We start from the raw sequence: 8,864 nt of genomic DNA, 5'->3' as shown, positions 1-8,864 counted from the left end.
AACCAAACATTTAAGTGAAAACAAAGCTTTTTTTTCCTTAATTTCTTTTAGAAACCAGGTCTCCTATGTTGCCCAGGTTTGTCTTGAAGTCCTGCACTCAATGGATCCTCCTGTCTCAGCCTGAGAATGCTGGGATTACAGGTGTGAGCCACTGTGCCAAGCCCAAGAATAAATAAAGTTTTAAATAGAGCTCATAAAAACATTATCAGTTATTTAGCCTCATGTAATTTTGTTCTGCTTGATCTTGATGATCAGTTGCATGAAACCATCAGTTTTCATTAGAGTTTAGAAAAATTATTTAGTTCATTGATCTGAAAGTTATTACAAATCTATATTCAATAGTACTTGTTAAAATGTTTTTTTATGAATCTGATTCTGGATGCCTTTAGAGAAGAATCAGCACTGTAGAAGATAAAGCTTAGAATAGTAATGATTAAGATCTGATGAAAGGTCCACAATTGAGAAAAAGTTCAGTTATTTCTATTATATAGAACATTTTAAGATAACCAGAATCATGACTGATAGCGTCACACCAGGACCATCAGAACTCTGTAAAATTTATGTGATCTTCAGAACATTAATATCAATAACATATCTATATAAATGTAAACAGCAATTAGTGTTTGTTTTATTTGACATTGCTTTTCATATAATCTAACCTATCAAATAAGCCTAAAGAGAGACACATTCTTCGAGGCTCTCCAGGGGCCTCACTGGTAAATCTCAAAGTCAATTTCAGGTTAAAAAGACTTAAATTAGAATATGATTAGTCTGTTCAACAGCAATAGATAAATTAAAAAAGAATTGTATTTTGGAGAAGTTTGTCAAAGATGTTAAAAGGCTCAAAACACTTGTTCAAAACAGGATCACGGGTCACTGTGGAAATAAGTCACTCATTTAACCAGAATGATAGTCAACAGACTTCAAATGCAATACAGAAAGTTAACATGGACTTAAACACTTAACCCTTTCAAAGCTCAGTTTTCCTAAGCAAAAGAAACCTAATTAGTAGGCCAGGCACGTTGGCTCATGCCTGGAATCTCAGCACTTTGGGAGGCCGAGGCGGACGGATCANCACTCATTTAACCAGAATGATAGTCAACAGACTTCAAATGCAATACAGAAAGTTAACATGGACTTAAACACTTAACCCTTTCAAAGCTCAGTTTTCCTAAGCAAAAAGAAACCTAATTAGTAGGCCAGGCACGTTGGCTCATGCCTGGAATCTCAGCACTTTGGGAGGCCGAGGCGGACGGATCACCAGGCCAGAAGTTCAAGACCAAGCTGAGCAACATGGCAAAACCCCTTCTCTACTAAAAGGACAAAACATTAGCTGGGCGTGGTGTCCCGCGCTTGTGGTCCTAGCTATTGGAGGCACAAGAATTGCTTGAACCCGGGAGACAGAGGTTGCAGTGAGCTGAGATCCCACCCATTGCACTCCAACGTGGGCAAAACTCCAACAAAAACAAAACAAAACCCTAGGATCAACAGAAAGGAATGCCTGGGATAAGATAAAGGATTGTGTAGACCCAAGTTCATATTTGCAGAGAAAGCCTTCTGGTACTAGGCTTCAGAGAGAATAGGTTGTAACATGTTTCTTACTAGACTGAAAGTCTGTGTTGATGTTGATGACAGAGGTATAATGAGGCAAGTCCGACCCCCACTTCCTGTCATGGCCTGAAACAGTCTCTCAGGTTAAATTTTAAAAGACCGGTGGCTGAGGAAGAAGTCAATTCAGATGGTTGGGGGGTGGCGGGGTTAGGATTTTATTTTGATTTACAAGTCCTATAAAAGTGCATAAATTTTAAGAAACAAGTGTTGTGCCTGATGTATGGACCACAAAAGAGTTCTCCAAACTGTCCAATGCCATAACCAGAGACATTTGAACGACAAATCAGGATGAGAAGTTGATGTTTCCACACTGCAGACAGCTTTTCCCAAGATGTCAGAATAAGTCTTCACATCATAATGAGACTCTTACCCCTAAATGTCTATACGTTTCACTTGACAGAACCTGATCCCCAAATCCTTTGATTCCCCTAGTGGTCCATTTTATAGAGTCGGCACTCTGCTTTAATTTAACCCAGTCCTAACATGCTACTCAAAGACTACAAGAGGTCTCATTCAATTCCCCATAAGTTTTGATTTGTTTAGCTGGTGGCCCTTAAGCTTGGGATCTTGGTTCAAAACCATTGTACAAACTAAATTTATTATACTATTGCTAATTATAGCTGGGTGTAGTGGCTCACGCCTGTAATCCCAGCACTTTGGGATGCCAAGGAGGGCAGATCACTTGTGGTCATGAGTTCTAGACCAGCCTGGCCAACATGGTGAAACCCCGTCTCTACTGAAAATACAAAATTAGTTCGGCGTGGTGGTGAGCACCTGTAATCCCAGGTACTCAGGAGGCTGAGGCAGGAGAATTGCTTGAATCAGAGACATGTAGGTTGCAGTGAGTCGGGATCAGGCCACTGTACTTCATCCTGGGCAACAGAGCAAGAATCCATTGCAATAAAATAAAATAAAATAAAACAAAATAAAATAAAATAATAAAACAATTGCTAATTATTTTGGATTATGATCTCTGAGCTCTGTTCTTGTTGCCTGTCTAATATTTGTTAAGCCAGTTCTCCCAACAGGATAATGTTGGCCTAGTGCTTCAAGATGATTGCTAATACAGATGGGACTAACATGATGAAACTTGATGCTGAGTCTTGTGCCAAAATGCAGGGAAGCCGCATTCAGAGAGGTAACAATATACTATATACAATAATAGATAGGTTTTGTACATACCAATAATAACCATTTAGAAAACCAAATTGAGAAAATTACACTTATATAGTGACAAATATACATAAAATATCTAAAACCAGATGATTGGAGCAAGACAGCAGGTAGATCCCATGCCCCACTCAACATTCCATTGAACTGGGAAGAAATGTTTTCAAGGGTCAATTCTTAACAGTAGAGGAAAATAGGAAAACGGGTCAGTGGTCCACCAGAAATATTGAGGCATTCCTGGGAGATAGAGTAGATGGGATCAGACTAATAGAGAAACCCAAGGAGACAAGACCACAGCTCAAATCACTGTAGGAAAGAGATGCTGTTTGTTTTTTGAGACAGAGACTTACTCTGTCACTCAGGCTGGAGTTCAGTGGTGTGATCTCGGCTCATTGCACCCTCTGTCTCCTGGGTTCAAGGGATTCTCCTGCCTCAGACCCCGCAGTAACTGGGATTCACAGGTGCCCACCACCAAGGCTGGCTAATTTTTGTATTTTTAGTAGAGATGAGGTTTCGCCATGTAGGCCAGGCTGGTCTCCAACTCCTGACCACAAGTGATCTGCTTGCCTCGGCCTCACAAAGTGCTGGCGTTACAGCATGAGTCACTGCACCCGGCCAGGAGATGCTCTTTGTAACAAAGCCTATGAAAAACTCTAAACCCAGAATCAAAATTACACGGGGCAGGAAAGGACCTTAGGATAATCATCAGGTAGATGAATTTAAAAGTTCATTTAAAACATCTAAATCACTAGATTCCCCTCCAACACAACACTCAGCTTGGCTGGCAGTAGTCACTTTTGCCTCTAAGATGAAACTCTGCTAATTGTTCATTAAAGAAAGTGAAGACCTGGGCAGGTGGCTCACACTTGTCATGCCAGCACTTTGGGAGGCTGAGGCAGGAGGATTGCCTGAGGCCAGGAGATCCAGACCAGCCTGGGAAACATAGTGGATCCCATCTCTACAAAAAATACAAAAATTAGCTGGGTGTGGTGGCGTTTCTCTGTAGTTCCAGCTAGTTGGGAAGCTAAAGTGGGAGAATCCCTTGAGCCTGGGAGATCGAGGCTGCAGTGAGCTGGACTTGCATCACTGTACTCCAGCCTGGGCGACAGAGTGCGATCTTGTCTTAAAAAAACACAAAAAAGTAAGGTATCAGGACTTGGTGTATCTTCAGCACTTCACAGTAACAATGAAGGAGAGAAACACATTTGTGGAGAGGGGACCATGTTAACTCATTATCTACACATGATAGTCAGATAGTCAGGAGCTTTATATACCCAAGGAGCCTAAGGAAAAATGTTCCCTGTCATGACTCAGAATCTTCCAGCCATCCTTCCTTGCACCTGTCTGGAGGGCTGGGGGACACTACTTATGGATCTCATCATCTCAAGGAGAAAGAAATATCAAATCCTTCAGTATCTCTTTTGGGGTACCCTCTCCTCTGTTTCCATGGAGGATAAGGCACTCAATATCTAGTAGCTGAATGTTACATTTGTGTAATACAGAACTATCTGGGATAAAATAGAATTTGTTTCCTCTGAGACACAGGTAGAGGTATGTCCACACTGACCTGGGTGGCAGCCACCTCCTCCTGCAGTGCCAGGCAGGACATGCTCACAGATCTGGGGAACCTCTGCTGCTCCTGGAGCCCAACCTCCTTCCTGGCACCCTCTCCCTCTGGTGGCTGTGACAGCCCACACTTTGCCTTGGGTCTCCCCTGCTTCTTTGCCTGACCCTCTTCTGCCCACCCTGCATATCTCTGTCTCCCACTGTCCCACCTATGACCATGATTACCTCTCCCTCCCTGCACTCTGTCTCTCCTAGGGCTCCTTGTCTGGGGTAAATGAACCCACAGTCTTTACATGGTGATTGGAAACAGAACCCGGGGTCTGTTCAATTCTCCCTCCCTCCTCCACACACACCTGTCCTCCTTAATGTTTCTGAAGTCAGTGACCTCCAAACTCAACTCGTCCTGCACCTGCCAGCTGTAGGACCTGTGACAAGATGCCTACCATCTGCCTGGGACTCTGTCTCTCATCTATCATATAGGCAAAATGATGATGGTGTCCTCCTTCCAAGGCTGGGGAGAACCAGGAGGCCAAGGTGATGGGCCACAAACAGTAAAACAGCTCCAATCCTGCCTCCACCCGGGTCTGGTGTTTCAAGCCCCTTGTGTATGAATGGAGCTTTGATGTCTCCATTCACACACAATGATTTGTTCTAAAATAGACTCCCCTCTGCCCTTCCCTTCCCCACAACTGTTTCCCCTCTGCACCGTGCAGTGATACCTGTGAGAAAGAACTGTCCCATTCCCAAATCATCGTCCCCACCCCAGTCCCCAGGCCCTTGGTTGGTGAGACCCTTGATGGGCAGTCTCATGCTTCTGTCCAGGGGACGTTCCCACCGTTGCTCCCCTGCATGGAGACTAAGCGGACTCTTCTATTTCCCTGTCCATCACAGGGTCTACCGTGCACACATCTTCCTCATTCCTCCACATTCCCCAGATGATGATTTCATCTGTGTCTCCTCCCCATACTCCCAAAGGGACTGTCCCAGACCTAGAACTTGAAAATCGTTCAGAGAGTGAAGGCCAAGATGCCCAACCACCTGCTGCAGAATCCTGCTCCAGGACTGAAGTGTATAGTCTCTATCAAAATAAAACTGGAGGCCAGGTGCGGTGGCTCACACCTGAATCCTAGCACTTTAGGAGGCCAAGGTGGGAGGATCTCTTGAGCCCAGAAGTTCAAGATGGCATTGAGCTATGATCATGCCACTGCACTCCAGCCTGGACAGAGAAAGACCCCATCTCTAGAAAAAAACAGACAAACAAACAAAACCAACAGACAAAACCAACAACTGGAAACATCCTCCTCTAGAATGGTGGTCAGGAACATCTGTCTGCCTTGTTCCCTGATGTCTCTCCAGCACCTAGAACAGCGCTCAGCACGAGGATGCACTCATTAGGTTTTGTTGAATAAATGACTCCTTTGCCGCAGCAATTCCACTTCTAAGAATCTTTCCTAAAGAAATATTCACACACGTGCACAGAGCTGTGTGCACAATAATGAGAGGAGCAAACAACTGGGGAACGTTTGCAAAGTTTTTTAACTGTCAGTGACTGATACAGGGGAATAGGATTAGGGGAGTACATGCTGAACAGGAAACAGAATGAGGGGGGCTTGAGCAGGATGCATGGCAACTGGGAAAAGCAGATGGGTGATGCTTATAGTGGTACCTGGTGTGTGTGTGTGTGTGTGTGTGTGGTGTGTAAATGCAGATGAAAAAATCCGAAATTAAACACTCAGAACTGCCCTCAGTAGTCACATCTTGGGAGAGAAGAGGGTAGTGCTGTTCTATGCAGAGAATACCTGACTATACTTGTTTTCTGAGGTAGGTGCATGGATACACAAACCGAAATATGCATTTAGTAAGTCTTCCTCATCAATAAAATTGCTAATGTCTAACAGAATGGCACACTGTAAGAAAATACAACAGAAACGCTAACATCGAAGTCTTGGCACACTAAGAAAACGATGGTCAACTTTTCACTGTTGTGAACACTTGCTTTCGCTTCCTATACACCTGATGACGAGGGGTCCGCAGCCATGCCCATGATCATGAAAGGTCACCACGTTCTGCTTCTCATCATGGGCGTGTGTCATATCCCTGAGGCTGAGGCAAAAGAGAGAAGGAAGGTAACTGGCAGTGAGTTCCCACTGCCCAATAACTTGGTCTCAACTCCTCCTGACCTGCAGACCCTGCACACTCCAATTCTGCCCTACCTCAGGACTTGCACACGCCTTCCATGGTTCCTCAAAGTGAACCATCTGCTCATGCCACAGTGACTTCCGAGCCTGGGTTATCAATTCCTAGGCTAGAGGAAGGTGTGGCCCGCATATCAGGGCTGACATGGGGTTTGGGAACCCAGAGCATCCTATGTAGGAAGGATCCCTGGATATACAGGGCAGGGAGTAGAAAGAGCATGGGAAGGCCGGGCACAGTGGCTCACGCTTGTAAACCCAGCATTTTCGGAGGCTGAGGCATGCGGATCACGAGGTCAGGAGTTCAAGAACAGCCTTACTAACATGGTGAAACCCCGTCTCTACTAAAACACAAAATTTGCCGGGTGTGGTGTTGCACATCTGTAATCCCAGCTACTCAGGAGGCTGAGGCAGGAGGGAGGTAGAGGTTGCAGTGAGCCAAGATCACGCCAGTACACTCCAGCCTAGGCGACAGAGCAAGACTCCCTCTCAAAACAAAAGAGAAAGAAAGAGAGAGAGAGAGAGAGAGAGAGAGAGAGAGAGAGAGAGAGCGAGCATGGGAAATCTCATCATTCAGCCTCAATGCTGTACCCTAGAAAATTACGAGAAGGGAATGATTTGGGGAACAAGGGACAAGATGGGATACCGGTACCGTAACAGAATAGCACATCTACAACGATGTGGGGGGTGGGCCGAAGGTTCACTTACGGAGTTACTCGTCATCTTCCTCAGGGTCGCTGATCTCTTCATAAATCACCAGCTGCTTTCTCTCACGCAGTCTGTGGGTCCAGGCATGTTTCCCCGCTTTGGGTCCTACGATGGGGAACAGTTGGAAGATGAGGGTTGGGTAGGTTGGAGAGTGTTAGGCTCTGTTTTCTCAAAAAAGGAGATGCCGCCCCCCGCACCAACTGCCCATGGGCCTCCTTAATCTAGTTTTTCACATTATCTGGCTTAGAGTCTGAAACCTTAGACCCACACCAATACAGGCCAAATGCCAATTGAAGTTTTAGCTTCTGGCTCCTTCTATTGTCAGGTTTAGATTCCCAATCTCTTCATTTACAGGAACATTCATGGATACCTCCTTTCATGCTGCACGTATTTGTTAAGGGCACACAGGCATACCTTGTTTTATGGCACCTCTTTTTCATACTGCTTCACAGATACCGCAATAGTTTTTTGGAGATTCTCACCAATTTTATACTTTTCCGTTACTATTGTATCTGTTATGGTGATCTGTCATCAGTGAGCTTTGAGGTTATTATTGCAAAGGTTTTGTTGCTTTTAGTCTTTTATTTCTTTTCTTTTTTTTTTTTTTCTTTTTTGAGACGGAGTCTCACTCTGTCGCCCAGGCTGGAGGGCAGTGGCCGGATCTCAGCTCACTGCAAGCTCCGCCTCCCGGGTTCACGCCATTCTCCTGCCTCAGCCTCCCAAGTAGCTGGGACTACAGGCGCCGCCACCTCGCCCGGCTAGTTTTTTTGTATTTTTTAGTAGAGACGGGGTTTCACCGTGTTTGCCAGAGTGGTCTCAATCTCCTGACCTCGTGATCCGCCCGTCTCGGCCTCCCAAAGTGCTAGGATTACAGGCTTGAGCCACCGCGCCCGGCCTAGTCTTTTAAAATAATTTTTGTTTTTTATTTTGTGGGTCCACAGTAGGTGTGTATACTTCTGGGGTATGTAAGATGCTTTGACACAGGTATGCCATGTGTAATAATCACATCATGGAAAATAGGGTCTCCATCCACTCAACCATTTATCCTTCTGTTACAAACAATCCATTTACACTCTTTTAGTTTTTTTAAATGTACAATTAAGTTATCATTGACAATAATCACCCTGTTGTGTGTAATTGTTTTGGAGATAATAGGAACTGCACCCATAGACGATGACAAACTTAATTGATCAATGTTGTGTGTGTTCTGACTGCTCCACCGATGAGCTCTTCCCTGCCTCTCCCCCTTTTCTTGGGCCTCCCTATTTCCTGAGACACAACAACACTGAAATTAGGACAATTAACAACCCTACAATGACCGCTAAGTGTTCAAATGAAAGGAAGAGTCACATGTCTCTCACTTTAAATCAAAAGCTAGAAATGGCTAAGCTTAGTGAGGAAGGCATGCTGAAAGCCAAGACAGGCTGAAAACTTGGCCTCTTGCACCAAACAGACAAGCTGTGAGTGCAAATGAAAAGTTCTTGAAGGAAATAATAGTATATAATGCAAAGGAAAAGTATTAGTAATATAACTAATACTCCAGTAAACACACGAATAAGAAAGCAAAACTCCCTTACTAATGAAACAGAGAAAGTTTGAGGGGTCAGGATAGAACAT

The 8,864-nt window shown here is 44.5% G+C and overlaps 1 long non-coding RNA gene across 1 annotated transcript; it reads right to left on the bottom strand.

The window, feature by feature from the left end:
• Positions 1 to 6,401: 6,401 nt before the first annotated feature.
• Positions 6,402 to 8,520, bottom strand: LOC108522827 (uncharacterized). The gene is made up of 3 exons (XR_001883615.1): positions 8,371 to 8,520; positions 7,248 to 7,352; positions 6,402 to 6,450 (listed from the first exon to the last, which is right to left on the bottom strand). It is a non-coding gene; the product is annotated as an uncharacterized LOC108522827 (long non-coding RNA).
• Positions 8,521 to 8,864: the final 344 nt, after the last annotated feature.

Source organism: Rhinopithecus bieti, unplaced genomic scaffold, assembly GCF_001698545.2.
Source record: "Rhinopithecus bieti isolate Rb0 unplaced genomic scaffold, ASM169854v2 scaffold_70522, whole genome shotgun sequence".
NCBI lineage: Eukaryota > Metazoa > Chordata > Mammalia > Primates > Cercopithecidae > Rhinopithecus > Rhinopithecus bieti.
This window is presented reverse-complemented; position numbering and strand designations above follow the sequence as displayed.